Source organism: Rattus norvegicus, chromosome 17 (assembly GCF_036323735.1).
Source record: "Rattus norvegicus strain BN/NHsdMcwi chromosome 17, GRCr8, whole genome shotgun sequence".
Taxonomy (NCBI): domain Eukaryota; kingdom Metazoa; phylum Chordata; class Mammalia; order Rodentia; family Muridae; genus Rattus; species Rattus norvegicus.
In genome coordinates this window covers 71,455,392-71,473,281 of record NC_086035.1, presented here as the reverse complement: position 1 = coordinate 71,473,281, position 17,890 = coordinate 71,455,392, and the positions used below count along the sequence as shown (strand labels likewise).

General features: G+C 46.8%; 1 pseudogene; it reads right to left on the bottom strand.

Annotated features, from left to right (window-relative positions):
* Positions 1-10,355: 10,355 nt before the first annotated feature.
* On the bottom strand, positions 10,356-10,936 carry Rpl29-ps3 (ribosomal protein L29, pseudogene 3; annotated as a pseudogene).
* Between the last annotated feature and the right edge of the window lie 6,954 nt (positions 10,937-17,890).

Sequence of the window (17,890 nt, the reverse complement as noted above, 5' to 3'; positions counted from 1 at the left end):
TACACACAGACAGAAACACACAGACACACACATACAGGTAAAATAAAATCTTTAAAAAAGTTTATGTTGGAGAACCTTTAGTATACACACACACACACACAGACAGACAGACAGACAGAAACACACAGACACATACATACAGGTAAAATAAAATCTTTAAAAAAGTTTATGTTGGAGAACCTTTAGTACACACACACACACACACACACACACACACACACACCTGTATACCTATCTATACATTGTATATATGCTGTAACAAGATTTGTAATGATCAATGCAAACAATATAAACAATAGTTAATCTGAAAGCACAAAACCGGGTTGGAGAGATGGCTCAGCGGTTAAGAGCACTGACTGCTCTTCCAGAGGTTCTGAGTTCAATTCCCAGCAACTACATGGTGGCTCACAACTATCTGTACTGGGATCTGATGCCCTCTTCTGGTATGTCTGAGGACAGCAACAGTGTCCTCACATACATACAGTAAGTAAATAAATCTTTTTTTTTTTTTTTTAAGAATGTGCAAAACTTTATCCAGATGAGATTCATAAGCCAAGGCAGGAAAAGTGGTCACAATTCCTCCCTATAATAAAAAATGAGTCCTGTGCATTGTGGGCGGAATATTAAGTCTTACATTCAGACTGAATTTTCCCTGATTGATATTCTGTGTCTTAATAATACCGATAATACCCCACATACATTAAGGAGAACTAGAGAATTTTCCAGTAGTCATTCTATACCAGGAAAAGCCACCTTCTTTCTGTGAGTCTTAGCTACAGGTTATGAGGAAATCCATGGAATTGTAATAGCAGCCATTTTTTAAAAGGCACTGGATTCTGCCCATTTCATCTTTGTAACAGAATCTTGCCTCTAGCAATAAAACCCATGAATAGCTCATCTGTTATATCTTTTGGTATAGAAGAAGGTTCTCGCACCATTGTTGTCCAATAAAAGTGGTTGGATAAAGTTTGTCCTTGTGTCTTATTTTTGGGGACAGATAGACCAGGCCCGGCTTCATTCTGTGTGAGGTGAGTGAAGTCCCTCCCGGTCCTAGGCACCTGATCACTAGGATTTTGGGTCCTGGTCCACTCTTGCTTTTCCTTTCTTTTTTTGAAACAGAGAAAAGCTCTATGTAGCTCTAGATGTCTGGGAACTCAATTTAGACCAGGCTGTCTTTGAACTCAGAGGTCTGCCTCCCAAGGACTGAGATTGAAGGCATTCACCACAATGCCTGGCTCCTTGTCCATCATTAAGCAGGGCTATGATGATAAAAAAATTTCTTTGCTTCCCTGGGCCTGAATTGTGTCAGGTATAAAGTTGGGGTAATAGGTCAGGCTTAGATCACAAAATTGATCTTGACCGGTTACCCTTGGCTGATCTCTTTAACCTACAGGTGAGGGAATGAGAACCATTATCCTGTCCCAGGCTTTTGTGGGGCTGAAGTCAGGTGACTGAAGAATGCTTTCATAAGCCTAGAGTGCTCCCCATGCGTGAAAGGCATATATATGGTTATGATTGCTTTCTGTGTTTGTTCACGTTTGAAGATCTTATACCTGTATAAATCATTCTCTTCAGACCTTGAAAGGAAGGGCATATATTTCAGGGGTACTGTTGATATCTTGAAACTTGATGTGTAGTTGACAATTTGGAGAAGACATTTGTAATATATACAATAAATGATATAATCAAAAATATAAGACTAGCTAAACATGGAAAAACTCTAGGAGTTTGAAGCTGACCTGTACAGCCAAGGCTACATCATGAGACCCTGTCTCAACACACATGCACATGTACACACACACACACACACACACACACACACACAGAGGACCCTTCCATACGTCCCCCCCCCACGCACAGTGAATATACATATACTATACACAGTACATATACTCACCATAGAGAGACACAATCACACACCATGTACACACACACACACTACATACATCCACCGTACACACACACACCACACACACATTCACTGCACACACTTACTATACATACACCATACACACATTCACCACACACATCACACACGCACAACACGTCACACACATACTACATACAAACACGCACTTACCACACACATTCACTATAAACGCACATGTACCATCACACACCACACATTCAACACACACACACACCGCGGATACACCACACATACACATACACGCACACACACATCACACATTCACACACCACATATACGCACACCACTCACCACCACACACACATTCACTAGAATCACACAGCATACACACATACCACACACACTCATTATACATATTGTATGCGTATGGATGCTCTCCCTGCAGATATGTCTGTGCACCACATTTGTGCTTGGTGCCAGTGGAGGCTGAGGAGGATGCTATCTGCTGAAACTAGACTTAGAGCTGTTTGTGAGCCACCACGTGGGTGTTGGGAATCAAACTCAGGTCCAGTGCTCTTAACCCCTGAGCCACTGAGCCACATCTCCTGCTCTTCTTAAAAAAGTGAGTGTACAGCGAGGCGTCGTCAGCAGGCAGACTGCCTTTCTTTTTAAGAAACAAGGAAGAGAGAACTGTACGAGCATAAACTGGATTCTCTGCTGTGGAGCAGTGCTTTGGGTCATGTGGTCTCTGTTTCTACATCGGCATTGGCTCTTCCTTTGGACCTGCTCTGATATAAACTAAGCCTTGCCGCCCTGGTTATCCACTTGGCTCACAGACTCACCGTCATCTCTGAAGGAAAGGGCTGGGTAAAATCGCCTTCAGGGACCACTGCTCCCGCAGGGCCCTCCCCTTAGAGAACGGCAAGCCTTCTGTTTTAGAGGCGCTCTCGACAGAGTCGCCAGCTTTAAGCCCTGCATGTGTAGAGATAAAAACAAAACAACCGAACTAAACAAGAACAAAACCCACCACCATCACCACCAACAAATAACCCAAGCCAGTGCTTCTAAGTAAGGAACCATTCTGCAGTTGTGCCAGCTGTCTCCGCTCCGGGCGGGGCGGGGCGGGGCTGTAGGACAAGCCCGTTCTTGGGTACCTGTTTATATCTGGGTACTTTTTAGTCTTCCTGGTAAGTCTTACCTTTCCCTGTACCTCTGAAAGGCTACCACTGATTAACCATCTAACTTCTAGGTAAGACGTCAAGGATTTTGGAAATAATTTGGACAAAGAGAATGCCTTCGCATGCTTGGCTCTTCCTGGTTGCTCAGGAAGTCTGCTCTCTTTCAGGGGTGACACTTCTGAGCAGAGGAGTGAGCGGGAGAGTTATTTTATTCACCAAAGAGATTGTGAAAATGGGTCTGAGAACGAAGCTCTCCAACTCACATCTGTTGCAAGCAGCTGAGCTGCTCTATAGGCTAAAGCTGCACCATAGAGATACTGGCAAGCTACAGCTTGTGCCTACCTTCAGGCAACTCCGTTTCCTGGAAGGGCCTAGAAATCATTCCCACGATGGCACCACACAGCCTTGACAGCTAGGCTTCAGTTGTACCATCGGGGAAGTCTTGTTATCCTAGCGATTAGAACGAAAACATGTTTTCGGTTGGTCCAGTTCAAACAGCATCTCCGAAAAGGTTTACAGGTCTGCAAACTATGAAGAGATTCCTATTCAGCCTTGCTCTCCGTTATTTGTTTAAATAAAATTTACTTCCCTGCAGCTGGTCTCCAGGTCCGTGATTCTTGTGGTCGTTGACTTTGAAGCTGGGCAGAATTTGCTCCTAAGCACCAAGCCAGGACGTTTCCCTCATTCACGGGTCTGCAGGCCAAGGCTCACAACAACTCCTCCCAGGCAGTGGTGCTTCTTGGCATTAACCTGAGCCCTGAGGCTCATTCTGCCCCATGAGGGACACAGCCAGGCAAGAGAGGAAGTGTCCTGGCTGGTTTTGTGTGTCAACTTGACACGAGCTGGAGTTATCACAGAAAAGGAGTCTCAGTTGTGGAAATGCCTTCATGAGACCCAGGTGAAAGACATTTTCTCAACTAGTGGTCAAGGTGGGAGGACCCAGCCCATTGTGAGTGGAGCCATCCCTGGGCTGGTGGTCCTGGGTTCTATAAGAAAGCAAGCTGAGCAAGCCAGGGGAAGCAAGCCAGTAAGTAACATCCCTCCATGGCCTCTGCATCAGCTCCTGCTTCCTGACCTGTGTGAGTTCCAGTCCTGACTTCCTTTGGTGATGAACAGCAATGTGGAATGCTGAATAAGCCCTTTCCTCCCCGACTTGCTTCTTGGTCGTGATGTTTGTGCAGGAATAGAAACCCTGACTAAGACCGGAAGGGACATTCATTACTAGGCTCCTTTCCCCCTCCTTAGCTTCCCCTTTATTCCACCTTTACCTATGTTTTATTTCATGTTCTCCAGTATGCAACAATAATATAAAAAGAAACATAGAAACAGGTCTCGCAGAGTTCTGAGTTGTTTTGCCGGGAGAGACACAGAGAATCCTGTGTGCAGCCGGTGGCAGGCAATGGTCTAGTTCCACAGCTTAAACTCTTCTCTCCTAGTGGGGATGGTATTAGGACTTGAAGCCTCTGGGAGGAATGGGGTTGGACGTGGGGCCTTTATGACTAGAGCTTTATTAGTGACTCTTTTCCTTGCTGTGACAAAAATACCTGACAGAAGCAACTTAAGGGAGAAGGGTTTACTTTGGCTTATAGTTTATAGGAATACAGTCATGTTAGAGAGGCCGGAGCTCTGAAGCTTGTGATATGTCTTCACATCTCAGAAAGAGAGAGAGAGAGGGAGAGAGAGAGAAAGAGAGAGAGAGAGAGAGAGAGAGAGAGAGAGAGAGAGCAAGCGAGCGCCGTTCAGGCCATTTTAGCTGGACTGGATTATAACTCTTGAGGCCAGCAAGGCCCTAGTTCCTAAAGTTTTACAATCTTTCAAAACAATGCCACCAGCTGGGAACCATGTATTCAAACATAAGAGCCTGTTTGGGGAGGCTGTTTTAGCCTAGCTATAATAGTGCCTGTGGTGGTTTGAGTATGCTTGGCCCAGGGAGGTGTGGCCTTGTTGGAGTAGGTGTGGCCTTGGAGTAAGTGTGCCACTGTGGGCTTGGCCTTTAAGACCCTCATCCTAGCTGCCTAGAGTCTCCAACTAGAGACCTTCAGATGAAAATGTAGAACTCTCAGCTCCTCCTGCACCATGCCTGCCTGGATGCTGCCGTGTTCCCTTCTTGATGACAATGGACTGAATCTTTGAACCTGTGAGCCAGCCCACAATTAAATGTTGCCCTTTGTAAGAGTTGCCTTGGTCATAGTGTCTGTCCACAACAGTAAACCCCTAATTAAGACAGTGCCCTTATAAAAGGGTCACTAAGAGAGTAGTCAATTAACAATTTGAATATAATTGACTGACTAAGACAGAGCCTAGGTTTGGCCACATCTTGTCCAGGTAATAAAAGAGAGCTGTCAAGCCACAGAAGGCACTGTTCTGCTCAGCACTGTGGGAATGGAGGGACACCATGGGAATCTATCTGCTCAGCAGTGTGTGTGTGTGTGTGTGTGTGTGTGTGTGTGTGTGTGTGTAACACCATGGGAATCTATCTTGTTGCTGCAAGGAATCCAAAAGATCAAAGAGTGAACGAACATGATTAAACTTCCCGACGGACTGTACAAAGTACAACACAAAACACAGGCTTTTACTTTATGCTGATCTTGGGAAAAGCAGGAGGAGGGTAAAGAGGTGAAGAGAAAGCTTTATCGAAATGCTGGAGGTTGTATCTTGAATTTCTCCAAGCTATTTTTGAAATTTTTTTTCAACATACAGAAGTTCCTTGTGTCCGGGAGATAGCTGCAAACACAGGACCTGAGTTTAATCCCCAGAATCCACTCAAAAATAAAAGCTGCGTGGGGTAGTGGTGTGTGCTTGTGATTCCAGTGAGGGAGAAGGAGAGACAGGTTGGTCCCTGGCTTCAGACTCTTCCTATATTCTCCTGAGGTCGTGGAGAAAACGTCCCGACAGTAGTTACCTTTCTCAGAGCAGTCACCTGGGAGCATGTCACTAGCCTGCAGACATTCTGATTTCCCTGAAGGATCAGAGTTTCCAGTTTCTGAGAAGAATTTCCTAAGAAAATAACATGCAGCCAAGCGCCCACTCCAGTCTTCTTATGTGGAAAGAAGCTGTCACCTCTCCATCACTTGTGTGGAAGCAGTGGCTTCCTGACCCACGGGGGCCATTGCATTGTGGGATTAACAGTGACATGGGAGGCTCGGTCCCCAGGTGACCATCTGGTGGGTAGGACATTTGCTTTGAGTTATTGTTTCCTGTGGAAAATAGAAGTAGTCCCTCCTTGGAGGGTGTTCAAAGGGAAAATTTGATCCACTTGGAAAGATACGCTACACAAAAGAAAGATGGTTCAAAGTTGCTTGTCCTTATTCACGCACACGGTGGAGATGTGGAGAACACTTTTGGATCCCTTCCATTCATCAATCATTTACTACAGCATTCGGAGCACGAGGAAGAAAATAATGAGTCTCACCTGGTCTGAGGAAACATCTGTTCTCCATGGGCACAGAGTGCATAGGGTTACTGTGCTCAGTAACACAATCTCACACATGCTCGCCTGAATCTGGAGGTCTAACGAGGGGCAGCAGGCAGCCAAGAGAAACCCAGATTGAAGGTCTGCAAAGCTCACTTCCTAGTTAAGGGGATATTTCTCCAAGAAGCAGAGAGTGGAGCCCACAGTTGAAAAGGGGCCTAGAAATCTAACATGGTAAGATCTGAGGTGCAGGCTCTCTAAAGCACCAGACTGTACAGACTGCCAGTTCAAGCAAGAAAGCGGACTGTGTAGAGGAGACTGCAATTCAATGGATTGAAACAGTGGTCCTAGAAGGATTGCCCCTCCGTATACACACACCCCACCAGCACCTCTGGAAACCTAGCAGAACACTAACCCCTGAGATTCATCTGAGACTAACTTGAAATTCAAACGGTGAATTTTAACAAGGCTTTCCAGCTACTTCAATGACTGCTACAAGTTTAAGGAATAAAACTTCTTACCCAACACACACAGAATCCTGTGCTCAATCCCCAGCACTGCTCAAACCGGGTGTGATAACACACTCCCCTAATCCCAGCACTCAGGAGGTGATGGCAAGAGGATCAGAAGTTTCAAGTCCTCTCATCGAGCTCTACATCAGCTTGGACTAACACCCTGATGAAGAAGAAAGAAGAGGAGGGGGAGGAGGAAGAGGAGAAAGAGGAGGCAGCAGAGGAGAGGAAATCGAGGGAGGAAGAGAATAGCAGTAAGAATGAGCAGAGAAAAGGGAGGGAGAGAGGGAAGAAAGGAAGGTCTGGGGCTTTTTAGCTCTATGTCCAGTCTGTTGGCTATGATCCTTGTCCTAATGAAGGGAATTTGGCCCATATATTTTTCTCATTTTCCTCTGCTCCCATAGCTTGTAAATTCTAAAGAGTCAATGTTATACTAATCTGACTAAGAGTAACAGATGCTAATCACAAGGAATCTTCAGCCTTAAACCAGAAGATTGTTTTTGTTTTTGTTTTTTTTTTTTTTACAGAAAAGATAAGGAGGTGTACGGCCATAGTGCCTATAATATATTGCAGAAGCTGGTGGTTTGTTTCCTCCTCCTTTCCCTCTTTCCCCTCCTTCCCCCTCCTCTCCCTCCACTCCCTCCTCTTCCTCCTCTCCCTTCTCTTCCTCCTCCTCCTCCTCTTCTTCCTCCTCCTCTCCCACCTCTTCCTCCTCCTCTCCCTCTTCTTCCTCCTCCTCTCCCTCCTCTTCCTCCTCCTCTTCCTCTTCTGCTGCTGCTGCCAGGGGTCAGATAGTAAATATTTTTAGCTCCGTAGTCCACATCACCTCTCTCTGTCACTACTCTGTCATTTACGACAAAAATCATCCTCAGATAAGCGAGCATGAGGCTGTGCTCCAATAAAACCTTATTTACAAAAACAAGCGGTGACTCTAGACTTGGTTCATGTACTGTAGTCGGACAAGCTAGTGTTGGGCAAGAAGTTTTATTTCTTGGTGTATAAGCTCAGATATATCAAGGGAAGCATTTCATTACTCTCTTAACCTTTCATAGCTTCTACTGGCTGCCATGACACCAGTCACCATTACCCACGTTCTAGACAGGAAGAAAAAGGAAAAGCTGGAGTAAAGGACTGACTTTATTCACCACGTTGTTTTGTTATTTGCTTGCTTGGTCCATTGACATTCGTAAAACGTAAGGTTGTCTTAGTAAGAAAGACTAGAGAGTAAGCGGATCCTAGCCCAGCAGTTGCTAACACGCTCCCCCCACCTCCATGGAATCGTCCAGGTCTTCCCAATAGTACCATGTGAAGCATGTTGCAGGAAATTAGTTCATAAAGACTTCTTAGTTACCTGTTTCTGGTCTGTCTCACCAAACTTCATTTTTGAGTTCTTAGGGAAGAAGGCAACCTCCCAGTCTAATTTTCAAAAGGATGACTTAATATTTCCAACCCTTGTTTAAAAAAATACAAACCGCACCAAACCCTCCGACAACCCCTTTCATGTGACGCGGAGTTCCAGGTGGAGAGCAGGAGGAAGGAGGAGGCTGGAGAGGCAGGAGGAGGACTTTAAGTGTTGCTCACGGGGCAGTAATAGTTAGCAGCTTTAGGAGAGGGGAGGGCTGAGCTCAAAGCCGCTCCAGGCTGTGATTGATGGTGTGTGATGGGTACCAGGAGTTACCTGCTTTGGTCAAAGGTTTGCAGAAGTAGTTTCCATGATGCCCCTTGATCACTGACTTCAATGCTATGAAAAAGCATTTTAATCAAAGGCAGGACTTCTACTCAAAACCCAGTTATTGCTGCTTCATTTTCCACAGTCTTGCCAGGGATGGGATGATGACTATCTCTCCCAGTCTCCCAGTCTCTGTCTTTCCCTGTCTCCCGGTCTCTGCCTCTCTGTCTCTGTCTCTCTCTCCCTGTCTTTGTCTCTGTCTGTGTCTCTCTGTCTCCCAGTCTCTGTCTTTCCCTGTCTCCCAGTCTCTCTATCTGTCTCAGTCTCTCTATCTCTGTATCCCTGTCTCAGTTTCTGTCTTTCTGTCTCTCTGTCTCTGTGTCTCTCTCCCTGTCTCTGTCTCTGTCTGTCTCTGTCTGTCTGTCTCTCTCTCTGGGTGTGTGTATGTGTCTGTGAAATGCTGGGGATTGAACCCAGGGCCTTGTGCATGCTAAGCAGGCACCCAACCACTGGGTCACATTCCCAGTGTTGCAGAAAGCCCCTCAGAGACCTCCAATACAACAGCTTCTCTACCTTGGCTCTTTCTCATCACTCCTTCCCAATTTCCCAGAATGCTTCTTTTAGTCAAAAGAGGATAGGATGGGGAAAAATATGCCTAAGTCATCACTGAACCAGGTAGAGTTGACAGAGCAGGAGGACAGGACATGCTCCTCAAACTTTCCTCTGGGACTTAGAAGCTGCCCTAGATGGTGTATTCTTAGTTATTAAACAAGTTCAGTAAGTCTTTCTGACACCCAGACTAGCCATGGCCTCTTCCCTTCTAATTCTCCATTGGCCTAGTCTCTTCACTTTTGCATGATTTATTTCCTTCCTCTTCTTCCTTTTCCTCTTCTTCTTCTTCTTCCTCCTCCTCCTCCTTCTCCTCCTTCTTCTTCCTGTTATCATCATTTTTATAGGTTGACCTCGAACTTGAGATCCTCTTACCTTGACCTTCTAAGTGCTGGGCTTAGGCACCATCATGCCTGTGATGGTTAGAAAAGTTTCAGCCCCCAAAGGCTCATATGTTTGAATACTTGGTCAGTGGAGAATGGCACTATTAGGACATGTGGCCTTGTTGGAGGAAGTGTGTCACTGTGGAGATGGGCTTTGAGGTCTCCTATGCTCAAGTTCTGTCCAGTATGACACACAGTCTCCTGCTGCTGCCTGCAGATCAAGATGTAGAACTCTCAGCTCCTTCTCTAGCACCATTTCTGCCTGTGTGCCACCATGCTTCCCTTCAGGATGATGATGGACTGAACCTCTGAAACTGTAAGCCAGCCCTAATTAAATGTATTCCTTTATAAGAATTTCTATGGTCATGGTATCTCTTCATTGCAATAAAACCCTAACTAAGACGTTGCCCATTCCTGCTCTGCCTGTCTTTTTGATTCACTGTTAGACATGCCTGGTGTGGATGGAACTTTGTCTCTCCCAAATTCATATTCAGGAGCACTTCCTTCTCGTATAGTTGTAGGGTAAGCCTTGAAGGAGAAGACTGAGTCTCTATGCAGCCCCAACAGTGGGTTCTGGTCTGATAGGACTACTTGTATGGATTTAAAGTGACCTGGGAGAAATACCCTGGCCGAATGGGGGTGGTGATCAGTCCGTGGACTGAATAAAAGTAGAAAGTGAGGAGAGCATCAATCAGTTTTTATCTCTACTTGCTTCTTTTTTTTCTTGCCTCAAGTTTATTTGTAAAAACAGCATAGGACACTGGTCATCTGCAAATAGTGTGTAGGTAGGTGTATCACAGCGGTCCGTCTGTCTTCACACTGGCAGGAGCCTTTTCTATGGGGCCTTCACAGGGGCCTGGGCACCTTCGGGAGCCTGAGCTGGAACCGAAGCCTGGGCCTTAGCTGGAGCTTTGGCCTCTGCCTTGGTTTGAGCCTTGGGCTTTGATTGGCAGAGCCTATGACCCTTGGCCATGTAGCTTCGTATCCTCTTCCCAAGCTTGGGGTGAACCATGAAAGCCAGATGGCTGAGTTTACAGCTGGGGCCCTTTGGCATCTTGGGCTTGATAGCCTGAGGCGTCACAAGGGCCTTGATGGCCTCTGTGTGTGCACTCACTGCCTTTGCGTTGTTGGCCTGCATCTTCTTCAGGCCTTTCTTGTGCTTCTTGGCAAAGCGCATGTTCCTCAGGAACTTAGGGTCAACCCCCTTAAAACATTAATATCTTTGTGACTGGGGTTTCTTGATGCCGTTTCTGTGCCATTTACAGGACTGTTTGTGTGCGGTGTGGTTCTTGGACTTGGCCATGTCTGCTCGGTAACCTGCGGCTCCTGCAGTGCCTGGGACCGGAAGAAAAAGGGAAAGGCCAGCAGTGCAGCCTCTACTTGCTTCCTGACCCACTCTCTCAGGATCCCCCAGACTGTGGGCCAAAATAAATTCTCTCATGTGTTTCTTGCTAGCTACATGGTTGCAGCGACACAAAAGTCACATACATACATACATGGATACATACATACATACATGTGTATGTATGTGTGCATGCATGTGTGCGTGCACATTTTTAAAGGAACAACGCGTGCCCAGGCATGCACTGCTTGGCTTGCACTTCACTCTGAAAAGACTTTAGTGGGCTTCTTAGCTGCAAGAAAATCCTTTTCCTTTTTCTGGGCTCAGACGATTGACAACCCTGGTGCATCTCCTTAGATGATCCCTCAAGATCAGTCCCCTTCTGGGTCCCCATGGGCATGGCTTGTAACTGTACCCAAAGCACCTGGCCTTTTGATTCATCACAGTTATGCTTGTATTTGATTCTAATAATTTTCGAATGAGCCTTTAGAGGTAATCAAACACAAAGTGTACACCACCACCCTCAATCCTATCCCCAGCTGTGGCCTGGCTCTCCCAGGGTGTTTGCTGATAGGAAGGTAGCAGGAAGTGGTTCTTGGGGTCCCTGCCTATGCCTGCTGTGTGTTGGGGGGCTTGCTTATCCTCACCAGAGATCTTCCTGAATCCTATACATGCTCTCCACAGGGCTCCAGCATCTCGGCAGCTTTTTCTGTCATTCTCCAGCTAGACCCAGCTTTGATATTGGGTGACAGGTAGAACGCTGTGCAGATGCCAAGGTGCCCAAAGGTGCTTACTTGGAGAGGGTGTTTCTGGGGTCAGCGTGTAAAAGTTTCAGCAGTATTTGAAATCTGGAATCTAAATTTTAGCCACATTGTGGGGTTGAGAGGTGAATGAGTAACTGTTTTGAAACCCAGAGCAATGGGGATATCTGGCAGAGGGCCATGGCCTTTATGAGTCCAGAGTGCCTGCAGGACAAGGTCAGAGAAACTATAGTTCCCTGTCACAATCCAGAGTCAGCCACTCTAGAAATGGAATCACGTTTGGAACAGGACCTGGCCACCTGGGTCCCCTGTTTCTTCTCCAGATCCTCACTGCCAGTGCCAAAGACTTCCACGGTTGTTCACGACTCCATGTCCATCCAAGAAACGATGATAGATAAAGAAAAAAACCCAAAGATTCATAACTGCTATTCTCAACAACGCCAGGTGCTTGTGCTGGGTCTGTAGAAGGACGTGCCCATCATCCGGCAGACATGAGGGAGGAGGGGCCCAGGGAGTGGTGTACCCAGAAGTGACCACATCCTGCTCCAGTGGACAGTCTCAAGCTAATGGCCACAGGATGGTTAAGCTAAACGGGTCACCAAACAAACCCAAAAGTTACGAATCTAGGAAAGGGATAGATTGGGGAGTAGTATGGGTAAGTCAAGGAATCACCCTAAAATATCACCAGCCAACAGCTAAGCACAATCTTGGGACCCTGAGTTGTCAATATGCATATGTTTTCTTTCTGTCTGCCTGCCTGCCTATTTATATATTTATATTTTTAAATGGAGGAGCACTCTTTCTGCACCTACACCTACATGCCAGAGGAGGGCATCAGATCCCTTTATAGGGGGTTGTAAGCCACCATGTGGTAGCCAGGGATTGAACTCAGGATCTCTGAAAGAGCAGCCAGTCTTGACTGCTGAGCTGTCTCTCCAGCCTCACAGAGTTTCTTAAATGATTCTGGCCTTGCTCCGAAGGGCTGCCCAGGCCTCGATTTATAGCCAGTTTGCTGTTCAGACATTTGGCCACATGGAGGCACCAAAGCCCCAGTCTGGTCAAAGTATCCTCCTGTCTGTCAACTAAGGGGGAAAGATAGCTGGGGCCTGGGGCCGGGTCTACCTGGTGTTGTTGAGTTCCCGCTCTCCAGTTACGATCCCAAGTAACCTCATGGCTCTGGGACATTGTATACTGTTGAGTCCTGGCAGTTGGAGGCCGACAGAGATCTCGCATGTCGAAACTGAACTAGTGGCTTTAGGAGTGTTCCCTCCATGGCCCTTAGACTATTTACTTGGAAGATAGGGAACGCTTTCTGCCTTCAGGGTTTTGTTTGGTTTTAAGTAAAATTTAAATTTTTGTAGCTTTGTAGAGCTGTAACGGACACCATTCCGTAAGGTTTAGGGGTACAGTGTGATATCGTGATACGTACCTGCTGTGCAATGGTCACCACAGCCAAAGTAGATACTGTATTTGGTGTGGCGGGAAGCCTTTAGGAAGACTCAGCAGACTTCGAATGCACAACACAGGGTACTGAACACCGGGCTGTGCTTCAGTGCTCCGGGGACTCTTCCTGTGCAATGGAGCTCTTTCACTAATTCAGTGTTCTAAGTCTTTCACTAATTCACTAATTTTTTGGTTAATTCAGTGTGTGTGTGTGTGTCTGTCTGTGTGTTTGTATGTGCACACGTGTGTGTTTGTGTGTGCGGGCCTGTGTATATGTGTGTGCATATTTGTGTATATGTGTGCATGTGTGCACACACATGTGTGTGCACGTGTGTTTATGTGTATGTATGTGCATGTGTGCATGCGAGTGTGTGTGCACATGTGTGTGCATGTGTGTGGACATGCATGTGTGAGTGAGCCCGCACAAATGTGAATGAGCCTCCAGTGTTGCTTCCCAATCATTCTCTGTTTTTCATTTTATTTAATTTAGTTTTATGTTTGTATGCATGTGTGTGTGTGTGTGTGTGTGTGTGTGTGTGTGTGTGTGTGTGTGTGGTCATGTGCATGTGTTCTTGTCTGTTTGTGTATATGTGTGTGCACGTGTGTATGTGTGTCTGTCTGTGTGTGTGCATGTGAATGAGCCTCCAGTGTTGCTCCTCAGTCATTCTCTGTGCTTTTCATTTAATTTAATTTTAATGTTGTGCATATGCTTGTGTGTACTGGCCCACACATGCGTGTGTCTGTATATACATGCATCACATATGTGCCTAAGCCTGAGGTCAGAAGGGGCATCAGATCCCCTGGAACTGGACTTACAGAAGGTTGTGAGCTGCTGTGTGGGTGCTGGTAACTAAGGCTGGGCTCTCTACAAGAGCAGTAAGTGCTCTTAGCATCAGAGCCATCTCTCCAGCTCTCCTTCTTTAGCCCTTGATCTCTTCTTCAGCCCAGAGCTCTCTAACTGGGATAGGCTGTCAGTCTAGTGAAGCCCAGGAGTCCTCTGTCTTTCCAGTGCTGGAATTCAGTGTGTCAATATAGCTGGATTTAACAAGGTTTACTTTTATTACTTTTAGTCGTGTTTATGCATAACTAATATGAGTATGTCTGTGTGTAGACGCGTCTGTGTGTAGACCATGTCTGTGTGAGTGGAGGCACACGTAGCAGTCAGAAGCATTGGATTCCCAGGAGCTAGAGTTTCAAGAGGTTGTAAGTTGCTTGATATGTGTGCTGGGACTCTAACTCGGGGTTCTCTTGACTGCCAAGCCATCTCTCCAGCCTCCAATTCAGATTTCAGTCCTGCAGGAAATATGCCAGGGCTGAGCTTCTGGGTTCTGATACCTGTTTGGCCTTTCCCTGGCCTGTGCCACCTCAGGTAAATCAGTTGACACCTCAGTCTCTACCTTTGTCTCTTGCTAGCCCTTTCCTGTCAGTATGCCATCAGACCATCTGAGAGAACATAGTCTGCTCCAGATCTGTGAGCTGAGAAGGCCGTCCATTGGTGTCTGCTCTGGGGGATGGTGGTCGGAGATGACATCAGCCCGAGATCGGAAACTTCTAGAAGTTTTGCTCTAGAGGTCAAGTGGAAGTGGTTGGAGATAGGGGTGGGAGGGTGGCTGAGTTTTGGTAGGGGAAAATATTCAGAACAGAACAGAACAGAGCCCCAGATACAAATTCCACTCATTCCTTGTAATAGCACGACAGGCCAACAGTACAACAGAAAGTCTAGGTGGCTCTCTTCAGGCGCCTCCAAACCTTTCTTGGCTGATGAACAACTTAGAGCAACAGCTTCCATTTAAAGTGTTTTTTATATGGGCGAGAGTGATGTCTTGGTGTTTAAGAGCCCTGGCTGCTCTTGTAGAAGACCTGGGCTCAATTTCAGCACCCACACGGAGGCTAATGACCTTCTGTAACTCCAGGTCCAGAGTTTCTGACACCCTTTTCTGTCTTCTAGGGGCACTACATGTGCAAGGTGCACAGACATGCATACAGGTAAAATATCCATGTGCACAACATAAGATAAAATTTAAAGTGCTTTTTACAACACTGTGGGTTGTTTTGCATTCGAACATCTGGATCTGTCTCTGGGCCCCTGCCTCTGAGCAGTGGTGTGCAGAGAATCATGGGGGCTTTTGACTGGAGGAGACACAGTCCTAGATCACCGCTTCATCTGTAATGATTCTGTCAGTCAAGGATAGAGGTCCAAACATCTGTATTCTTTAAGCCGTGGTAACCAGGTGAAAGGATGCCATGGCAACGGGAGGAGGGAATAAGTCCTTCTCACTTGTGGGTATCTCCCTGGGCCTCTGCTCTCTTTTGAACATGACTTCTGATTTAAATTCGTATCTTGGAATATTGTAATTCTGGAAAAGGGGATATAAAAATAGCGATTCTTTGGAAGCAGTGTTTTCCCATCTTGTGTTTAGTCTAGGGTGCTGTGCTGGCTGTTCCAGGACTGTGGCGGAATGCTGCTGGTAACATGTGCCCTGGCTCCACAGAGCTATCCCCGTGCACACAACTCACATGATCTTGCTGTCAGTCCTAAGTGCAGGGTTTGTAGGGTGCCACCAAATGCAGGGTTGGCCCAGGACACTCATTTCTTTGGCCCTGATGGGCTGTGTAGAACTGAAATTCTGCCTTTGTGTTATTCTAAGAAAGTGAGAAATGAAGGACTCCTAGTGTGTGAAATGCAGTCTGAGGTTTAGCACACAAGTAAGTGCTTCAGATGGTCCCTCATGCATGATGAGGAGACTCGATAGTCAGCACTGACATGAAGCTGTCTGTAGACGGTCTTTCCCACCTTCCTGTTACTGCTACTGAGGCTGTATGGTCCCCTGTGATGGCTCATTCTCTTTACCTGAGGCCACTGGTGAAGGTTAATACTGTCAGCTTGACAGAATCTAGGGTTACCCAAGAGACAAACCTGTGGGCACATCTGTTAGAGTTTCTAGACTGGGTTCATTGATATGGGAAGATTCATCCTAAATGCGGGTAGCACCATCCCATGGGTCCACTGGGGCCCTAACTGGAAGGAATAAAAATGAGAAATCAGATCAAGAACCAGCATTCAATCCTTCTCTGCTTCCTGATTGTAATGTGACCAGCCGTGTCACGTTCCCACGGTCACACCTTCTGCACCACTGGGGACCAAACCCTAGGACTAGGGACCAGATAAACTCTTCTGTAAGTTGCTTTTGTAGATTTTTTTGTCACAGCAATCAGAAATGTGTCTAATTCATTTTCCCTCAGGCTGGGCACTCCTTGGGGGGGGGGGGGAATGAATACTGGCCACTTTCCCCAAACCTGTGAAGTCTCTGTTTTCTCCATGTAGTCTGCAGAACCAGTCATAACAAGTTTATGGAAACAGGAAAGGGTAGAGTAAGTCAAAAATGCATTTTGGCCTCAAAACAAACCCAGAAACAGACTCAATTCCAAACCACTTCAAGCTATGACGTGACAAGGCTCAGAGGCACGGCCTATGGGTTCTGTTTCAGTGGGGTCGTCCTCAGCCTTGAAGAGAGAGGGTCAGTATTGGAAGTTCACAAAGAGGGGGATACAACAGGAGAGGGGATAGTCCTTCACACCAGGGCTGAGAACTTAAGTGTTCAGACAGGGCTTCCCACTCTGAGCCATCCAACAGAGGAGAGAAAATGGCCCCCTGGGAGAACAGGGCAGATAGATGGCCCCTCTGCCGCTCTGATCAAAAGGCAGCCTTCTCAGGTCTACTGCTACACTCTTCCTTCTCCTTGGCCTTCAGGCAACCACAGCCTCTCTTGAGATGGCCTTCTGGTGGCTTTTCCTATCGACTCTTTGCAGAAGAGCTCCTGGCTTATTTAATTAATTTAGCCCTTTCTTCATAGGCCCCACGGAGAGTTGGGCCAAGGCCCAGGGACACCCCAAATCCTGGCTCATTCATTGCTCTTTCTTTCCATTTGCTTCCACAGCCTGCCCTGCCACAGCCAGGGGCCTGGTGCTGAGGGTGGAGATGGCTTTCCTCTGATGTCGTCTGCTCAAGTGCATGGCCACTGGCTGTGCAGTGGAATGGTGGGTGTGGGCCCTTCCTGCAGGAGGAATGATCTTGCAGAGGGTCAGCAGACTGTCTGCTCCTCTGACCTGTGAGACCTGGGCATAGAACTAATTGACTCCCTTTTCAGCATAGTGCTGGGAAGCCCATTAGGTTGAGCAATAGCTTTCCTGAGACTGTGTTTTGGGAAGAAAGAGGTCGATTTATTCATTCATTGACTCAACAAATCCATCCTTTCAGCACTGAATGGGGACCTATGTCATTCTAGTCTCTCTCTGTGGATTGACAGGTAAGCTAATCCAAACAGCTGGCTCAAGATAGAATGGGGGGTATGTGCTTAGGGCTGTGATGGCTAGCAGCTCCGAGCTCCAGATCAGCCAGGCTGCAAAACCATGGGGAAAAGAACAAGTCTGGAGCCTGACCCTTGGCCAGCAGAGGCTGCAGCTGTTACTGATTACCATGCCTGCCTCAACCCCGGAGGGCTGGCTGCCCTTTCTCCAAAGAGGAAATGCTGATGCCGCCCACAAATTATAGAGAAAAAGTACAAGCTTGTGGTTTTGTGGAACCAGCCAAAGTTCTGCCTCCAAGGCCTGGGCCTTTCATATTCAAGGGCCTGAGCTGAGGTGAGCACTACCAGGACTTTAAGCACATGACTCTCCTATCTCCTCTCCTTGTTGAACATGGACTGCTTTA